Consider the following 20,668-nt stretch of genomic DNA (forward strand, 5'->3'; position numbering starts at 1 on the left):
ATCCGACGGCTAGAACTCTGGATATAATTTTTTAAAGAATGCTGCGCGCTGGACACAAGCATCAGCGACCCAGCGCCATAAAATCAGCGCTCCAGCGCCCGACATTTTTTTCCGAGAATTTTTTATGCCGATCAGCGCTCCAGCGCCCGATACTAGCGCTCCAGCACCATCTGTACAAAAAACCAACAGAATATTGAAATCTTAAAAGTCTCGATTTCACGGGCTTTATTTGACGGGCTTCGAGGAGCAATAAAAGGGGAGAAGACACGCATCACACAGGAGAGAGCCGCACAAATCAGTCGCACGTTTTGCAGAGAATCGAGAGGAAAAAAAACACACCCAAACAAGAGAACCACACACAACTACACATTCAAGTAGGATTGGGACACGGATTCGAGACGTGGAAGCGAAAGACAAGGGATAATCGAATCACCATACAGAGGACGTTCATCTGGGGACGGAGAATCAACTCTACTCTGTGATTTTTATTATCTGCCTTGATTTATGATGAGATTTTTGGATACGTCTATGTGTTTGATTATTTCATTATAAACTTATTAGTTGTTTCTAGAGATTGACGGATCTTGATTGGAGTTTCATGTTTTGACTATTAATTTGCCTAATATTATTTATTCTTAAAAATTTATTTGCGTATTCCTACTTTGATTGTCTTTCAATTACTAGATCAATAATTGAATTGTTATATTTATTTGAAATCTGGCACTCGAGAGAGGCGATTTTGAATAGGATCATAGAAAAATACAACATAGGTTTTTTGTAGAGTTCGAGAGGCTTAAAAGTTCTTTTGAGGTCATTGAAAGAGAACCATAGAACTTGATTAAATTATTTTTTTGTTTGATTTCTGATAGAGATATCGAAATTAGCATTAGAATAATAACGTTTACTCGGCACTTGAGAGAGACAGTAAATAAAAATTAAGGGTTCTTGGCCTATAAATTGGAATAGATGATATAATCAATTGATATGATTTGCATGAATGAAAATCGAGTGATATCTTGTATCTAGAACCCGTTTCAGATCGTGTACCCAAAGCCATCCTTCAAATTCTGGATTCTTTATTTTATTTTATTTTAGTTTATTAAATTTTAAACTTTGATTTTCTAAACAAAGTTGAGATTATTTTAATTACAGGACTTGGTGTGAATATAAATTTTCAATCCTCGTGGGAACGATACTCTACTCATCATATATTAAAACTTGACACCGTGCACTTGCGGGCACAAAAATATGCAACAAGTTTTTGGCGCTATTGCCGGGGATTGATTCAATTTATTGTACACTAATACTGTTACCAAGTGATCTTGATTTTGATTTAGAATTATTTTTTATTGTTTATTTATTATTATCATTTTTTTTGGATTAATTTATTTTGTTTTGTTTATGTCTGCAGTTTATTCACAAATCTTAAAGTTTTGAAAGTGCAGACACAGTCGGGCTGAGGACTAAAAACTAAGCGCTGCTTGGGAGGCAACCCAAGAGTTTTTAGTATTATTTATTTATTATGTTTATTTGATTTTTATGTATTTACTTCTTAAATTTTTGTTCCTTGTCAATTTTTTTTAGGTTGTGTAGAGATGAAGTTTGGTGGTGTAACCCCTACTATACCCCAATGTGCTGCAAATGACGATGAAAAAGATGACGACTACTGATGGTCGTTGTCATAGGTACGTGTATTCCTCTGCTATTTAATTTTTTTTTATTTTACATTGAAGACAATGCACATTTTAAGTTTGGGGGGTGTGTGAAAAATTTGAAATTTTTTTGATGAGTTAGTTTGAGTTAAAGGCATGATGTTGTAATTCTGTTGGCTTATGATGAAAATATTTTTTTTTGTGCTGAAAGGTCAGTGTTAGCTATATTTAATCTTGAGTTCTCTCAAAATTGCACTATGCCTTGATTGTTGACACCCTAGTGATTAGAGAAGCTTTGTGATTTTGTGAGTGGATTGGATGATTCGATTTTTAACTTTGGTGATTTATACTTGAAACCGAGGTAGACTTCTACAAGCTTAGAAATGATTTAGGCAAATATATTGAAAGCTAAAAAGTTGCCAAAGCAACATAGGAAAGAAAATTTACAACTCCATCCGGGCCTGGAAAGGGATTGAAATCCTAATCACCAATCCATGGCTAAGTTTGCGGACAAAAATGGGTTGATGCTCCATCTGAGCTATAGACGAGGGGATTGAAATCCGAATCCTATCTTTAGTTATAGTTAAGTTTGCGGGTAATTTATGGGGCTAAAATAAAACTTGGTGCAAAATCCGGTGATGTTATGAAAAAACTATGATATAACTTGAAAAGTCCTTTTGATCTTAGTGAGTAGAAGTTGAACTTGGTGGAGAGTGTTTTGAAACTAGAGAGCGGAGTTGATGATTCTATGAAACAAACTTGTTGCATTAGTGTATCGAAAGCGAAGAGGATAGATAAGATTGGTAAAACACACACTCACGAAAACTCTTGAGAAAATTAGCGAACATGTGTATTGAATCTTGAAATGTAAAATTCGAAGACCATTACATTACTCATTATTGTTTTGCTCGGGACTAGCAAAAGTCTAAGTTTGGGAGAATTTGATAAGTGCAATTTATGCACTTAATTTATATATGATTTGACTTAGCTTTTGTAATGTATCGAGTGGATTTTATGCGTATTAGTTGTTGTTTTTGTGAGATGCAAGTATTAGAAGAAAAGTAGCGAAAAGAAGGGGAATGATGAATTATGAAGCAGCAACTTCAGAAACTTACTGGGAATTTTGTATACATCTAAATCCGATCTCCACCATTCATAATATATTTTAGGATGTTTTGAAGTTGTTGTAAAAATTTCAACTCGATCCAACGGCTAGAACTCTGGATATGATTTTTTAAAGAATGCTGCGCGCTGGACATAAGCTTCAGCGACCCAGCGCCATAAAACCAGCGCTCCAGCGCCCGACATTTTTTTCCGAGAATTTTTTATGCCGATCAGCGCTCCAGCGTCCGATACTAGCGCTCCAGTGCCCGATACTAGCGCTCCAGCGCCGTCTGTACAAAAAACCAACAGAATATTAAAATCTTAAAAGTCTCGATTTCACGGGCTTTATTTGACGGGCTTCGAGGAGCAATAAAAGGGGAGAAGACACACATCACACAGGAGAGAGCCGCACAAATCAGTTGCATGTTTTGGAGAGAATCAAGAGGAAAAAAAACACACCCAAACAAGAGAACCACACACAACTACGCATTCAAGTAGGCTTAGGACACGGATTCGAGACGTGGAAGCGAAAGACAAGGGATAATCAAATCACCATACAGAGGACGTTCATCTGGGGACGGAGAATCAACTCTTCTCTGTGATTTTTATTATCTGCCTTGATTTATGATGAGATTTTTGGATATGTCTATGTGTTTGATTATTTCATTATAAACTTATTAGTTGTTTCTAGAGATTGACGGATCTTGATTGGAGTTTCATATTTTGACTATTAATTTGCCTAATATTATTTGTTCTTAAAAATTTATTTGTGTATTCCTGCTTTGATTGTCTTTCAATTACTTGATCAATAATTGAATTGTTATATTTATTTGAAATATGGCACTCGAGAAAGGCGATTTTGAATAGGATCATAGGAAAACACAACCTAGGTTTTTTGTAGAGTTCGAGAGGCTTACAAGTTCTTTTGAGGTCATTGAAAGAGAACCATAGAACTTGATTAAATTATTTTGTGGTTTGATTTCTGATAGATCAATATCGAAATTAGCATTAGAATAATAACGTTTACTCGGCACTTGAGAGAGGCAGTAAATAACAATTAAGGGTTCTTGGCCTATAAATTGGAATAGATGATATAATCAATTGATATGATTTGCATGAATGAAAATTGAGTGATATCTTGTATCTAGAACCCGTCTCAGATCGTGCACCCAAAGCCATCCTTCAAATTCTGGATTCTTTATTTTATTTTATTTTAGTTTATTAAATTTTAAACTTTGATTTTTTAAACAAAGTTGAAATTATTTTAATTACAGGACTTGGTGTGAATATAAATTTTCAATCCTTGTGGGAATGATACTCTACTCATCATATATTAAAACTTGACACCATGCACTTGCGGGCACAAAAATACGCAACAAGTTTTAGGCTCCGTTGCCGGGGATTGATTCAATTTATTGTACACTAATACTGTTACCAAGTGATCTTGATTTTGATTTAGAATTATTTTTTATTGTTTATTTATTATTATCATTTTTTTTGGATTAATTTATTTTGTTTTGTCTATGTCTGCAGTTTATTCACAGATCTTAAAGTTTTGAAAGTACAGACACAGTCGGGCTGAGGACTAAAAACTAAGCGCTGCTTGGGAGGCAACCCAAGAGTTTTTAGTATTATTTATTTATTATGTTTATTTTATTTTTATGTATTTACTTCTTAAATTTTTTTCCCTTGTCAATTTTTTTTAGGTTGTGTAGAGATGAAGTTTGGTGGTGTTACCCCTACTATACGCCAATGCGCTGCAAATGAAGATGAAAAAGATGACGACAACTGATGGTCGTTGTCATAGGTACGTGTATTTCTCTGCTATTTAATTTTTTTTTTATTTTACATTGAGGACAATGCACATTTTAAGTTTTTAAAGGCATGATGTTGTAATTGTGTTGGCCTATGATGAAATTTTTTTTTTTGTGCTGAAAGGTCAGTGTTAACTATATTTAATCTTTAGTTCTCTCAAAATTGCAGTATGCCTTGATTGTTGACACCCTAGTGATTCGAGAAGCTTTGTGATTTTGTGAGTAGATTGGATGATTCGATTTTTAACTTTGGTGATTTATACTTGAAACCGAGGTAGACTTCTACAAGCTTGGAAATGATTTAGGCAAATATATTGAAAGCTACAAAGTTGCCAAAGCAACATAGAAAAAAAAATTTACAACTCCATCCGGGCCTGGAAAGGGATTGAAATCCTAATCACCAATCCATGGCTAAGTTTGCGGACAAAAATGGGGTTGATGCTCCATCCGGGCTATAGACGAGGGAATTGAAATCCGAATCCTATCTTTAGTTATAGCTAAGTTTGCGGGTAATTTATGGGGCTAAAATAAAACTTGGTGCAAAATCCAGTGATGTTATGAAAAAACTATGATATAACTTGAAAAGTCCTTTTGATCTTAGTGAGTAGAAGTTGAACTTGGTGGAGAGTGTTTTGAAACTAGAGAGCGGAGTTGATGATTCTATGAAACAAACTTGTTGCATTAGTGTATCGAAAGCGAGGAGGATAGATAAAATTGGTGAATCACACACACACGAAAACTCTTGAAAAAATTAGCGAACATGTGTATTGAATCTTGAAATGTAAAAATTCGAAGACCATTACATTACTCATTATTGTTTTGCTCGGGACTAGCAAAAGTCTAAATTTGGGGGAATTTGATAAGTGCAATTTATGCACTTAATTTATATATGATTTGACTTGGCTTTTGTAATGTATCGACTGGATTTTATGCGTATTAGTTGTTGTTTTTGTGAGATGCAAGTATTAGAATAAAAGTAGCGAAAAGAAGGGGAATGATGAATTATGGAGCAGCAACTTCAGAAACTTAATGGGAATTTTGTATACATCTAAATCCGATCTCACCGTTCATAATATATTTTAGGATGTCTTGAAGCTGTTGTCAAAATTTCAACTCGATCTGACGGCAGAACTCTGGATATGATTTTTTAAAGAATGCTGCGCGCTGGACACAAGTTTCAGCGACCCAGCGCCATAAAACCAGCGCTCCAGCGCCAGACATTTTTTTTCCGAGAATTTTTTATGCCGATCAGCGCTCCAGCATCCTATACAAGCGCTTCAGCGCCGTCTGTACAAAAAACCAACAGAATATTGAAATCTTAAAATTCTCGGTTTCACGGGCTTTATTTGACGGGCTTCAAGGAGCAATAAAAGGGGAGAAGACATGCATCACACAGGAGAGAGCCGCACAAATCAGTCGCACATTTTGGAGAGAATCGAGAGGAAAAAAAACACACCCAAACAAGAGAACCACACACAACTACGCATTCAAGTAGGCTTGGGACACGGATTCGAGACGTGGAAGCGAAAGACAAGGGATAATCGAATCACCATACAGAGGACGTTCATCTTGGGACGGAGAATCAACTCTTCTCTGTGATTTTTATTATCTGCCTTGATTTATGATGAGATTTTTGGATATGTCTATGTGTTTGATTATTTCATTATAAACTTATTAGTTATTTCTAGAGATTGATGGATCTTGATTGGAGTTTCATGTTTTGACTATTAATTTGCCTAATATTATTTGTTCTTAACAATTTATTTGTGTATTCCTGCTTTGATTGTCTTTCAATTACTTGATCAATAATTGAATTGTTATATTTATTTGAAATCTGGCACTCGAGAGAGGCGATTTTGAATAGGATCATAGGAAAACACAACCTAGGTTTTTTGTAGAGTTCGAGAGGCTTACAAGTTCTTTTGAGGTCATTGAAAGAGAACCATAGAACTTGATTAAATTATTTTGTTGTTTGATTTCTGATAGAGATATCGAAATTAGAATTAGAATAATAACGTTTACTCGGCACTTGAGAGAGGCAGTAAATAACAATTAAGGGTTCTTGGCCTATAAATTGGAATAGATGATATAATCAATTGATATGATTTGCATGAATGAAAATCGAGTGATATCTTGTATCTAGAACCCGTCTCAGATCGTGTACCCAAAGCCATCCTTCAAATTCTGGATTCTTTATTTTATTTTATTTTAGTTTATTAAATTTTAAACTTTGATTTTCTAAACAAAGTTGAGATTATTTTAATTACAGGACTTGGTATGAATATAAATTTTCAATCCTCGTGGGAACGATACTCTACTCATTATATATTAAAACTTGACATCGTGCACTTGCGGGCACAAAAATACGCAACAGTAGGACATGGACGGAAGACCTGGATGCAACAACCGTAACCCACGTTATAGAAACCGCAACAACGACAATGAAGGGAACCCACCTCCACCACCATCTCCACCAGGGTTAGGCTTAAATCATGAGGACTTGATGTTCATAGCAACCATTGTGGCTACCACCATACAAGGGTTGGGAAACCCGTCTGCCAATGGCAATCTGGTCGAGCAAATACTACCACTAAAAATCAACCTAAATATATATATCAATTAAGCTCGAATATATCGCAAGTGCACGAGTCAAGTAATAATATAGTGTACAAAGTACGAGTATCGTCCCACAGAGATTGATGTCTGACAAAATTACTCAAGTATTATTCTTTAGTTAATTAAGATAACATGATAATAAATTAATAAACTAAAATAAAAAATGGAAAAAAAAAATAATAAAATTAAATTCAGAAAATAAATAAACGATTGTTAGGATCTCGGTTCAACTACCCATTTTTTTTCTTTAATGATTGAAATTCAGTTCTCAAGTCATGTTTTTGACGGAATTCCCTAATATATCAATATACTCTGTCGAGCTATATTAATCTAATTAACAAATTGCAATAACCAAGTTTTCTTGTGTTATTTAACAATTGCAATTGTATTACGATTTGTGGAATCCTCTAGCTTTCGACCTATTGGACTATGACTATCAACATGTATCCAACCTCATATGTCTATGCAAGTTGTAGATCCATGGACTATATTACCCTATCATGTTATAAAATCTCCTTTCAGTATCAATTATAACACATAAAATCAATTCGAAGTTGATCAATCTCCAAATAATCAATAAACACAATAATATAATCAAGAATGCATAAAAACCAAATTCAATCTTCAAGAAGAAATCAAAACAAAGTTTTGGGGGTAGGATCCCCTAAATCCCAACAAAAATAAGAGAGAAAAGAAGAAACTAGTTTGCGCGGTTCTTAAGATATTCACGCTGTCTCCCTCTTTTGCTCTTGGTTCTCGCTTGGTGGCCGCCTCTCTCCCCCGCGTTTCTGATGTGTGGAACTTCGGAACCCTTTCTCACGTCTGATATGTCCCTTTTTATATGTGGTTGGAAAGCCCATCCAATAAAGCCCCAAAAAATCGCAACTTTTAATGTTAAAAAATTAATATTTTTTCAGTCCGCGTCGCGCCATGGCGCAGAAAAGTCACGCCATAGCGTGAAAAGTTCTGTTTTCACTTCTTCAAAATCCTCGGCTCATGCCACGGCGCAGAAAAAATCACGCCATGGCTTGAAAAGTTCTGCCTCCAATTTTCAGCGCGCAGTTATCTTGAAAAAATCATAACATGAGCTCTAACCGTCGGATTGAGCTGAAATTTTGACAACATCTTCAAAACATCCTGAAATTTAATTTGGACAGTGGAGATTTTATTTGGAGCTCCCAAAAGTTAAATTCTAATTTTTGATCAAGGTTGCTCCGTAATTCATTCTTCAAAAACCCATTTTCCTACAAAATTAACCCGGAGAGTGAAATGATCATGCATGAGATTAATTACAAATAAAACATATAAAAACACACATGAAACCATATGAATGCATGCCAAATAGACATAAAATAATTCACACAAAATGCACTTATCAACACCCCCATACTTAAATCTTACTTGCCCTCGAGCAAGACATGCAAAACAATATGCAAACAACTACAAAAGTAAGAATGAATCATGAACGTGCACAGCCTCCGAAAAGTTCCCACATTCAAAAATTTAAAACCACAAACTTTTGATTGTTCACAATACACTATCAGTTTAACGTAAACGTGTGTGTGTGCCATGTTATTCCAGTTTTGTGCAACTTCAAAAGAATCCATCCTAAGAATGTTTAGCGACCTATGACAATTCAATCAAGTATCACAATCCAGCACTCCTTCATCCCAACAATCCCAAACAAAACATGCATTCTCTTGAGAATAATTACGTACCTCCGAATTTTGCACACGGTTTTTTTTTAAGCCCCAATAATTACCCGCAAACTTAGCTATAACTAAGATAGGATTCGAATTTCAATCTCCTCGTCTATAGCCCGGATGGAACTACATTCCCATTTATCCCGCAAACTTAGCTATGGAAAATTGATTAGGATTTCAACCATTTTCCAAGCCCGGATGGAATTGTTATTTTAAAATTTGTTTAAAAATTTTGTATTAACCCCATGGACTCCGCATACTTAGTCAAAAACAAGGGATTAGGATTTCAATCCCTCACTCGTAACCCAGATGGAGTTAACTTAATTTTCAAAAAATTTATAGGTACGCCCAAGATCACACATGCAATGTCTAACAATCATCAAGAATCCAAAGACACTATCATGATCAACAAACATCTATTGTCGTGCAATGGTCAAACAAACACGAACTTCATCAATTACTTCGCTACACTACACCAACCTAACATGCGTGCTTAATATGATTCACGATTCAACCAACAGCTTCTCATGTTCAATCAAAAGCAACATTTTTTCAAGAAACAATATTTTTCAACTCTATCATCATCGGCTAACAGTCATCATTCTACATATTCACATAACACAAACACAAAACATAATGATATTCATGAATACGAACTATATGCAATAATCTAAACCATATGAATGAAAAACATAATGACGAACGAAACAAAACTAAATAACACCCCTCATACTTATCCAAAGCATTGCCATCAATGCTCTAGAACAATGAACAGAATGAGAAACGAACAAATGCAAAACAAAAATAAACACAATGAAAATTAAATAACACTCCCCTGGTCAATCATCGTGGTGTATATCCATCTTCCGCTGTTGCACCACATTTCTTAGGCCATCAATATTCCAAAATATTCACCTTGCAAATCAAAAATTTTGAGGGATTAAACATGATCAACTCAATATAAAGAAACAACTAGATAAAAACTAACACTAAAAAAAATGATGTAAAAATCTTGGGTTGCCTCCCAAGTAGCGCTTGATTTTTAGTCTTCGGCTCGACCCTCAGAAGCACTCATCAAAGAGCGGTTGAAGCCCAAAGTAAGTGTCATATGACACCACCAATGGGTGTTTGTTCCATGTTCCCTCAAGCTTGGCCAGATGTAAGCAGTTTATGCTCGTCACCTCAACAACACTCCATAGCAGCTGATAAACATTCTCGGAGAACATCTCTGTAGGTTCTCGGAGAACAAATTCTTGTGAAATTTGAGTTGGCGGTGTATTTGCATATATTGTCTCCTTCAGAACTTCTTCCGGTTGAGGTTCAATGGGAAGAGAAGACTCAAACACCTCTTGATCTTCAGCATGAATTGATTCGCATTCCAAATCATGGTTCTCTAAGTCATCATCATCGAAACAAGTTTGGGGAATCACTGTTTGAGTATCTTTCTTCACTTCATGTTCTTGGTATTCATGGAGAATTGATATTTTGATATTCTCTATCTTTTCCTCAATGTGGCATCTAGAATTTATTAGATCTTCTATAGCTCGCTTGTTCATGGCCACGTACTTGATCACCATATCCTCTAATGAATGCATGATCAATTGAGAACAAATTACCTCCTTCTCTTGAAGTTCGAATGGTTGGTCTGAAAAATCTGGGTAACAAGTATCTTGTTGGTCTTGGTGGCTCCAAATCTGTGGTGTAAGATCTCAATACCGATGGTAGTTAAATTCTGCCATATCATCTAATATGTGTATCGCACTGTCATCATCTCGGCAAAATAATGGACAACAAGTTTGCAAAGCCCCATTAATTACCCATCTCCTTGTCACTGCATCCAAACCATTAAGAAAAAATTTAAGAAGAGAATAATTGGAGAAATCATGATACCGGAATGTGTTCGCCAAATTATTGAATCTCTCCCATGCTGCGTAGAATGGCTCTCCATGTTGCTGGGTAAAACTCGTGAATACTTGTCGATGGAACATCTCAAAGTATTACACCAGATGAATTCCTGCAAAAATAAAATAGAAAACGGTAGATAACGTAGGAATAAAATAGAATAAATAAAAAAAAGAAATTAACTAAAGAAAATAACAAAAAGTAAAATTTGTCTATTTCAATCCCCGGCAACGGCGCCAAAAACTTGGTCGAGCAAATACTACCACTGAAAATCAACCTAAATATATATATCAATTAAGCTCGAATATATCGCAAGTGCACGAGTCAAGTAATAATATAGTGTACAAAGTACGAGTATCGTCCCACAGAGATTGATGTCTGACAAAATTACTCAAGCATTATTCTTTAGTTAATTAAGATAACATGATAATAAATTAGTAAACTAAAATAAAAGATGGAAAAAAAACAAAATAATAAAATTAAATTCAAAAAATAAATAAACGATTGTTAGGATCTCGGTTCACCTACCTCTTTTTCTTCTCTAATGATTGAAATTCAGTTCTCAAGTCATGTTTTTGACAGAATTCCCTAATATATCAATATACTCTGTCGAGCTATATTAATCTAATTAACAAATTGCAATAACCAAGTTTCCTTGTGTTATTTAACAATTGCAATTGCATTACGATTTTTGGAATCCTCTAGCTTTCGACCTATTGGACTATGACTATCAACATGTATCCAACCTCATATGTCTATGCAAGTTGTAGATCCATGGACTATATTACCCTATCATATTATAAAATCTCCTTTCAGTATCAATTATAACACATAAAATCAATTCGAAGTTGATCAATCTCCAAATAATCAATAAACACAGTAATATAATCAAGAATGCATAAAAGCCAAATTCAATCTTCAAGAAGAAATCAAAACAAAGTTTTGGGGGTAGTGTAGTGACCCTTACCCGGATCACCTACTAAACAGAACTTAGGCATGCAATTAACTTAATAAAACAGATATCAGAATAAAACTGCGGAATCCAATAACATTATACAATCCCAAGTAAAGGAATCTGTAAGTATCCAATATTATACAACCAAATCGAATAGCTGTATAAACCCAAACAACAGTAATAAAACCTAGACGAAGCTCCAGCTGGCCAACCACTGACTAGCCCCTCCTGGATCCACCCTCCTCGTCCAATCGCAAACCTGCCCCATGGAATAGGGTGTCCAGAAAATACAGAGTACGAGACGTGAGCATAAAACGCTCAGTGCGAGAGTATGAGTATACATGCATGCAAAGTGAACTCCCTATAGACTCGAGGTCAAGGGTCAGATAACAGAGACAGACCGGGCCCTGGTATGTAGCACGCTGTGCCGTCGCTTCAGGAGGTGGCTCCCATACCGAGATAACTGTGGATACGCCGGACCCAAATCGATGGAAGTCCATCCACTAACAGGATAGGGTACAACCCTACTACAGACATCTCGAAGGAGATACAGCAAGATGCAAATGAATGCAGCATAATATCATGGCATATAAATCATGCAGTCACATAATACATGCATACTCAGTCAGGATATCTCGAACAGTACTTTCGTACCTCAATACAGTGCAAGCTCTACCAACTCTAGGTCCACGCCTATAGTCTGCTCTACACTGCCAAATGATACTACTATCATTAAAGTGCTCTAAAAGCCTTAACTAAGCTATTGCATACTCCTAAGTATTTATAGGAAGCAAAAGCTATACCTTCGTCCGTCGTTAGCCCTTTGATGTCGATGCCTCCAGAACTTGGGCACAACTCCGCTACGACTATCGAACGCCTCTCCGACCTCCGGACCAAGCCTAAGAAGACTAGAACAGCTCGAATATGACTAGAAATAGGGAGGAAATCCGGAATTGGCAAGGAGAAATGAAGTCTCGGCCTTCTATTTATAGACAACGATCGGAGCCTCCGATCCTCGATCGGAACGTCCGAACCTGGATCGGAACGTCCGATCCTGCCATCGGAGCTTCCGAAGATCCTGATCTGCCACATGTCAAAATATCACTTGATGACTCCGGATAGGGGTGATCGGAGCCTCCGGTCCTGATCGGAGCTTCCGATCCAGCCACACGTCATGGATGACGTAATATCATCGGTGCCTCCGATCCTCATCGGAGCTTCTGATCCCGATCGGAGCTTCCGATTGTCCCTTCGGAGCTTCCGATCCGTCCAATCCCCAATTTATTTAATTAGCATTAATCCTTTAATTACTCAATTAGGGCACGGGCTACTACATTCTCCCCCACTTAAGATATTTCGTCCTCGAAATCAGATCTTAAGTACCGAATGCAAATACAGAAATCAGAAACATTCTTTATTCAAACAAACGTTTACAGAGTTTGCAACTGAATACAACTTAAAGAATGAAATCAAAACAACTCAGGATGGTCTTTACGCATCCTGTCCTCAAGCTCCCAAGTAGCTTCCTCAGTGCCTCGGCGCTGCCACTGAACTAAAACCAAAGGAATGACTTTGTTCCGTAAAACCTTATCCTTAAAATCAAGGATGCGAAGAGGTTTCTCAACATAAGTCAAATCCTTGTCTACCTGAACCTCAGACCGCTGCAGAATATGAGATTCATCCGCCACATACCGTCGCAACAGAGATACGTGGAACACGTCGTGAATACTGGATAGATGCGGTGGCAAAGCTAGTCGATAAGCCAAATCGCCAATACTCTCCAAGATCTCAAACGGACCGATAAATCTGGGAGATAACTTGCCCTTAAGGCCAAATCTGAGAATCTTGCAGAAAGGTGACACTCTCAGAAACACTTTCTCCCCGACCTCGAACTGCAAAGGCCTACGCTTGATATTAGCATAGCTGGCCTGACGATCCTGTGCAGTCTTAATCCGTTTCTTGATCTGATCAACAATATCTATCGCCTGCTGGATAAACTCCGGTCCCTCAGCCTGTCTCTCCCCCACTTCTTCCCAGAAGAGTGGAGTACGACAACGTCGCCCATACAACGCTTCAAAAGGTGCCATCCCAATACTAGTGTGATAGCTGTTGTTGTAAGCGAACTTGATCAACGGCAAATGATCCTGCCAGGCTGAACCAAAATCCATGACGCACGCTCTAAGCATATCCTCTAACGTACGGATAGTGCGCTCTGACTGACCATCAGTCTCCGGATGATAGGCTGTACTCAAACTGAGAGTAGTACCCATCTCACGCTGAACACTCCCCCAGAATCTAGAAGTAAACCTGGGGTCCCGATCGCTGACAATGCTCACAGGCACTCCATGAAGTCGAACGATCTCCTGAATGTACAACCGAGCCATGCGATCCACAGAGTACTCTCGGCTATAGGCAATGAAATGCGCTGACTTGGTGAGTCGGTCCACCACAACCCAGATAGCATCACAGTTCCTCGGGGATATCGGCAAATGGGTCACAAAGTCCATAGTAATAAACTCCCATTTCCATTCAGGAATAGGCAGACTGTGAAGCAATCCTCCAGGTCGTCGGTGCTCTGCCTTGACCTGTTGACACACCAAACATCTCGAAACAAACTGATAAACACTGCGTTTCATTCCCTTCCACCAGAAACGAGTACGTAGATCCTTGTACATCTTGTTGCTCCCAGGATGAATACTCAACTTAGTGCGATGTGCTTGAGACAAAATCTCCTCTCGCAACTCTTCATCCTGTGGAATCACAAGCCTACCAGACAAACACAGAAAGCCATCTGACTGATAATGAAATCCAGACGAGCTACCCTCGTTAGCTAGACGAGCTAAACGCTGGGTCTTTGAATCAGACATCTGAGCATCCCGGATCCGCGAATACAAAGCTGGCTCAGATAATATCGCAAACATCTGGATACTCTGCATACCTTTCTTATGCTTGAAGGTAAAACCTGAAGTACAACAGTCACTGATCGCACTAGACATCGAACAAGTCTGAAGTGCGGATAGTCGCACCTTGCGACTCAAGGCATCAGCGGTGAGATTAGCAGCTCCCGGATGGTACTTAATCTCGCAATCATAGTCCTTAAGCAAGTCCATCCAACGTCTCTGCCTCATGTTCAACTCCGCCTGAGTGAACAAATACTTGAGACTCTTATGGTCGGTGAAGATCTCAAATTTCTCGCCATACAGATAATGACGCCAGATCTTCAAAGCGAACACAATGGCTGCTAACTCCAAACCATGGACTGGGTAGTTGTCCTCGTGAAGCTTCAGCTGTCTAGAAGCGTATGCGATCACATGCCCATTCTGAGTCAGGACACAACCTAACCCCTAAAGAGAAGCATCCGTGTAAACTACATACCCTCCAGATCCTGACGGTAATGCTAACACCGGCGCAGAAGTCAACTGCCGTCGAAGCTCACGGAAATTCTCCTCACACTCGGAGGACCACTCAAAATCCACACCCTTGCGGGTAAGCTGCGTCAACGGTCGAGCTAACTGAGAGAAGTTCAGAATGAAGCGACGATAATACCCTGCTAGACCCAGAAAACTACGGATCTCAGAAACCGTCGTCGGACGCGACCAATTAAGTACCGCTTCAATCTTGCTTGGATCAACAGAAATCCCTTCCCTGGATATGATATGGCCAAGGAAGACCACTCTATCCATCCAGAACTCACACTTGCTCAGCTTGGCGTACAACTGCTCATCTCGAAGAGTCTGCAGTACCAACCGCAAGTGAGAAACATGCTCTTCCGTATTACGCGAATACACCAAGATGTCGTCAATGAAGACCACTACAAACTTGTCCAAATACTCCCTGAAGACACGGTTCATCAAATCCATGAATATAGCCGGCGCATTAGTCAAACCAAATGGCATCACTAGGAACTCGTAATGCCCATAGCGAGTACGGAATGCAGTTTTGGCTACGTCCTGATCACGGACTCTCAACTGATGATACCCAGATCTCAAGTCAATCTTGGAGTAAATTGATGTGCCCTGCAGCTGGTCAAACAAGTCATCAACACGAGGCAACGGATACTTGTTCTTCACAGTGACTCGATTCAGCTGCCGATAGTCAATGCACAGCCGCATCGACCCATCCTTCTTCTTCACGAAGAGTACAGGAGCTCCCCAAGGAGATACACTAGGACGAATGTACCCCTTGTCCAAAAGATCCTGTAGCTGATTCTTCAACTCACGCATCTCTGACGGAGCCAGACGATACGGTGCTCTAGAAATAGGCGAAGTACCCGGCATCAACTCTATGCCAAACTCGACTTCCCTAGCAGGAGGAAAACCCGGAATCTCATCAGGAAATACATCTGGAAATTCATCCACAACAGGAATGCTCTCTATCCCAATACTCTCAGCGGACAAATCAACTGCATAGATAAGGTAGCCTTCCCCGCCAGACTCTAGAGCTCGACAGGCTCTCAAAGCGGATACCAAAGGCATCGGGGGTCGCGCTCCCTCACCATAGAAAAACCAACTCTCACTCCCTTCCGGATGAAAGCGTACTAATCTCTGATAGCAGTCCACTGAAGCTCGATAGGTAGTCAGCACATCTATTCCCAAAATGCAATCAAAGTCGTCCATCGCCAGGACCATGAGATTCACCAACAGAACGTTCCCTTCGAACTCTAAAGGGCAACCCATCACTAGACGTTTAGCCAAAGCAGATTGGCCCGTCGGAGTAGAAACAGACATCACTACGTCTAGTGCAATGCATGGTAACTTATGCCTCTTAACAAAACGTGCAGAAATGAAGGAATGAGATGCACCAGTGTCAATAAGTACAAGAGCAGGTATACCATAAAGCATAAATGTACCTGCGATGACTTTCTCATTCTCCTCCACAGCCTGATCATGTCTCAGGGCAAACACCTGGCCAGAAGCTCGTGGCCTCAAATGAGAACTCCCAGCAGACTGTCCCTGCGACCTCTGCTGAACGGTGGCCTGAGAACCCGATCCTGAACCAGAACCAGAACCGCCTCCCCCAGACAGTGGACAATCCCTCCGGATATGACCAGTATCTCCACAACGGAAACAAGCTCCAGAAGCTCTGCGGCACTTGTCGGATGAATGGTTCTTCCCACAGTGATCACACTTGTCCTTCTTACCGAAACGGACAATACCTCCAGAACCAGAGGAAGAAGAAGATCCAGACTTCTTGAAAGTTTGGGCACGGGGACCCAAAGAACTAGCAGGTCTCGACTGAGAGAAAGACCTGTTCCGCCGAATGCTGTCCTCTGCCTGATGACAACGGCTCACCAAACCCTCGTAGGACATGTCGTCGCCAACCGCCACACGGTCATGGATCTCAGGGTTAAGGCCTTGAAGGAACAGATTATACTTCATCTCTGAGCTATCAGCAATCTCGGGGCAATAGGATAGCAGATCAAAGAACCTCTGCTGATACTCATCGATAGACATAGTTCCCTGTCGCAGACTCAGTAGCTCGCCTGCCTTCGACTGTCGGAGTGCAGGAGGAAAATACCGCTTTTGGAAAGCTGTGCGGAACTCGGCCCAGGTGGCCACTCCTCTCGCCGCAACAAAAGGTGCAGAAGTAAACCTCCACCACCTGCGCGCACGCCCATCCAGAAGATAGCCAAGGGTCTCCACCTTCTGCTCATCGGTGCATTGGAAAGTCTGAAAAGTCGTTTCCATGCGGTCTAACCAGTTCTCCGCATCCTCCGGAGACTCACCTCCAACTAAGGGCTTAGGACCCATAGCTAAGAATCGACGCATAGTGAAACGCTCGTCGTCATGGTAACGATGACGCCGTTCTCGACGAGGCTCCCGGTCGGCATCACCCCAACGCCCACCAACACTGCCATGAGAACTCTGGTCGTCACGATTTGACATCTACAAAAATACCTCAAGATGAGACTAAATCCCAAGAAATCTTTTGCATGCTCTGATACCATAAATGTAGTGACCCTTACCCGGATCACCTACTAAACAGAACTTAGGCATGCAATTAACTTAATAAAACATATATCAGAATAAAACTGCGGAATCCAATAACATTATACAATCCCAAGTAAAGGAATCTGTAAGTATCCAATATTATACAACCAAATCGAATAGCTGTATAAACCCAAACAACAGTAATAAAACCTAGACGAAGCTCCAGCTGGCCAACCACTGACTAGCCCCTCCTGGATCCACCCTCCTCGTCCAATCGCAAACCTGCCCCATGGAATAGGGTGTCCAGAAAATACAGAGTACGAGACGTGAGCATAAAACGCTCAGTGCGAGAGTATGAGTATACATGATGCAAAGTGAACTCCCTATAGACTCGAGGTCAAGGGTCAGATAACAGAGACAGACCGGGCCCTGGTATGTAGCACGCTGTGCCGTCGCTTCAGGAGGTGGCTCCCATACCGAGATAACTGTGGATACGCCGGACCCAAATCGATGGAAGTCCATCCACTAACAGGATAGGGTACAACCCTACTACAGACATCTCGAAGGAGATACAGCAAGATGCAAATGAATGCAGCATAATATCATGGCATATAAATCATGCAGTCACATAATACATGCATACTCAGTCAGGATATCTCGAACAGTACTTTCGTACCTCAATACAGTGCAAGCTCTACCAACTCTAGGTCCACGCCTATAGTCTGCTCTACACTGCCAAATGATACTACTATCATTAAAGTGCTCTAAAAGCCTTAACTAAGCTATTGCATACTCCTAAGTATTTATAGGAAGCAAAAGCTATACCTTCGTCCGTCGTTAACCCTTTGATGTCGATGCCTCCAGAACTTGGGCACAACTCCGCTACGACTATCGAACGCCTCTCCGACCTCCGGACCAAGCCTAAGAAGACTAGAACAGCTCGAATATGACTAGAAATAGGGAGGAAATCCGGAATTGGCAAGGAGAAATGAAGTCTCGGCCTTCTATTTATAGACAACGATCGGAGCCTCCGATCCTCGATCGGAACGTCCGAACCTGGATCGGAACGTCCGATCCTGCCATCGGAGCTTCCGAAGATCCTGATTAGCCACGTGTCAAAATATCACTTGATGACTCCGGATAGGGGTGATCGGAGCCTCCGGTCCTGATCGGAGCTTCCGATCCAGCCACACGTCATGGATGACGTAATATCATCGATGCCTCCGATCCTCATCGGAGCTTTCGATCCCGATCGGAGCTTCCGATCGTCCCTTCGGAGCTTCCGATCCGTCCAATCCCCAATTTATTTAATTAGCATTAATCCTTTAATTACTCAATTAGGGCACGGGCTACTACAGGTAGGATCCCCTAAATCCCAACAAAAATAAGAGAGAAAAGAAGAAACTAGTTTGCGCGGTTTTTGAGATCTTCACGCTGTCTCCCTCTTTTGCTCTTGGTTCTCGCTTGGTGGCCGCCTCTCTCCCCCGCGTTTCTGATGTGTGGAACTTCGGAACCCTTTCTCACGTCTGATATGTCCCTTTTTATATGTGGTTGGAAAGCCCATCCAATAAAGCCCCAAAAAATCGCAACTTTTAATGTTAGAAAATTAATATTTTTTCAGTCCGCGTCGCGCCATGGCGCTGAAAATTCACGCCAGTGAAAAGTTATGTTTTCACTTCTTCAAAATCCTCGGTTCATGCCACGGCACAGAAAAAATCACGCCATGGCTTGAAAAGTTCTGCCTCCAGTTTTTAGCGCGCAGTTATCTTGAAAAAAATCATAACGTGAGCTCTAACCATCGGATTGAGCTGAAATTTGAAAGAGTAGGTGCCCGGTGAGCCAACTTGTGGCTAAGGGCTTTGATGACTCTTTGTATAAACAATCTTTTGTTTAATATAATTTACACTTTTATTAATGACAATGACTTTATCTTTCTTCATATTGTTATATTGTGATATACTATTGTTGTTTTGATAAAGACCTTGAATATACTATAGTGTATGTAAGATGTGGTAGAACATGGGGATGTCTATCATGAAACACATCTTATAGTCACTGTATATTCTAAACTGTTCCTAGTCGATTGAGCCGTCCGATAATAAGGATAAGGATCGCTCGAGTTTGAGACTAGCATTTGCGATGCAGAGTACCACGTTTCATTGGTAGGGAACATAGAGATGTTCGAAGAATGCAAATGGATATTCATATGATGAATGATCGAACTATCCTATCCGAACTTTCCAAGTGGTTATCACTTATCGAGTGGATAAAGTCCGCGGTTTTGGTTGTACACCATTAGTCCTTACTACTTGAAACATCATTGAGACTCTATATGCTAGTACTGTGCTTTGACTCGTTTACCAACTCTATTGGGGTCATCAGGTGTCGGGATTGGGTACAGTTAAAACACATATAGGAGTCGATTGTAAAAAAAAATTTTAAGCCTCGGTTTTTGAAACAAAATAAATATTTTAAAAATAAAAAAAAAAAAAAATTTCGGGCAAAACCCGGGCAGCGATTGGATCGCTGCCCGGGGGGGGGGGGGGGGGGGGCGATGGTCGCTGCCCGGCCCGAGCCCTTTGGGGCGCGGGGAGCCCGGGAACGTCCCGGGCGGCCCGCGAAAAATTAGTTTTTTTTAATTTTAAAATTAAATTTTAATATGTTAAAATTCTATTTTTGGTCCGATCGAAAATCGTTTTTGATTGGTCCACGAGGCGTCGGATCGAATTGTTCGAGTCCGAAAATTTTAAAATTGATTTTTGGATAAATTTGAATTTTTGGAAAATTTAAATATTTTATCCGTTAAATCAGATTTTATGAAATTAATTATTTTTGGTACAATTGATGATAAGGTATGATCTTATGGATATATTGAGTAAAATATGATTTTATGTATAAAATTGGATTTTATAGATAAAATATGATTTTATTTGATAAAAAGATAAAATATGATTTTGTATGTAAAATAAGATTTTATATATGAAATATGATT

The sequence above is a fragment of the Henckelia pumila genome, chromosome 4, assembly GCF_033568475.1.
Source record: "Henckelia pumila isolate YLH828 chromosome 4, ASM3356847v2, whole genome shotgun sequence".
In the NCBI taxonomy this organism is placed as follows: domain Eukaryota; kingdom Viridiplantae; phylum Streptophyta; class Magnoliopsida; order Lamiales; family Gesneriaceae; genus Henckelia; species Henckelia pumila.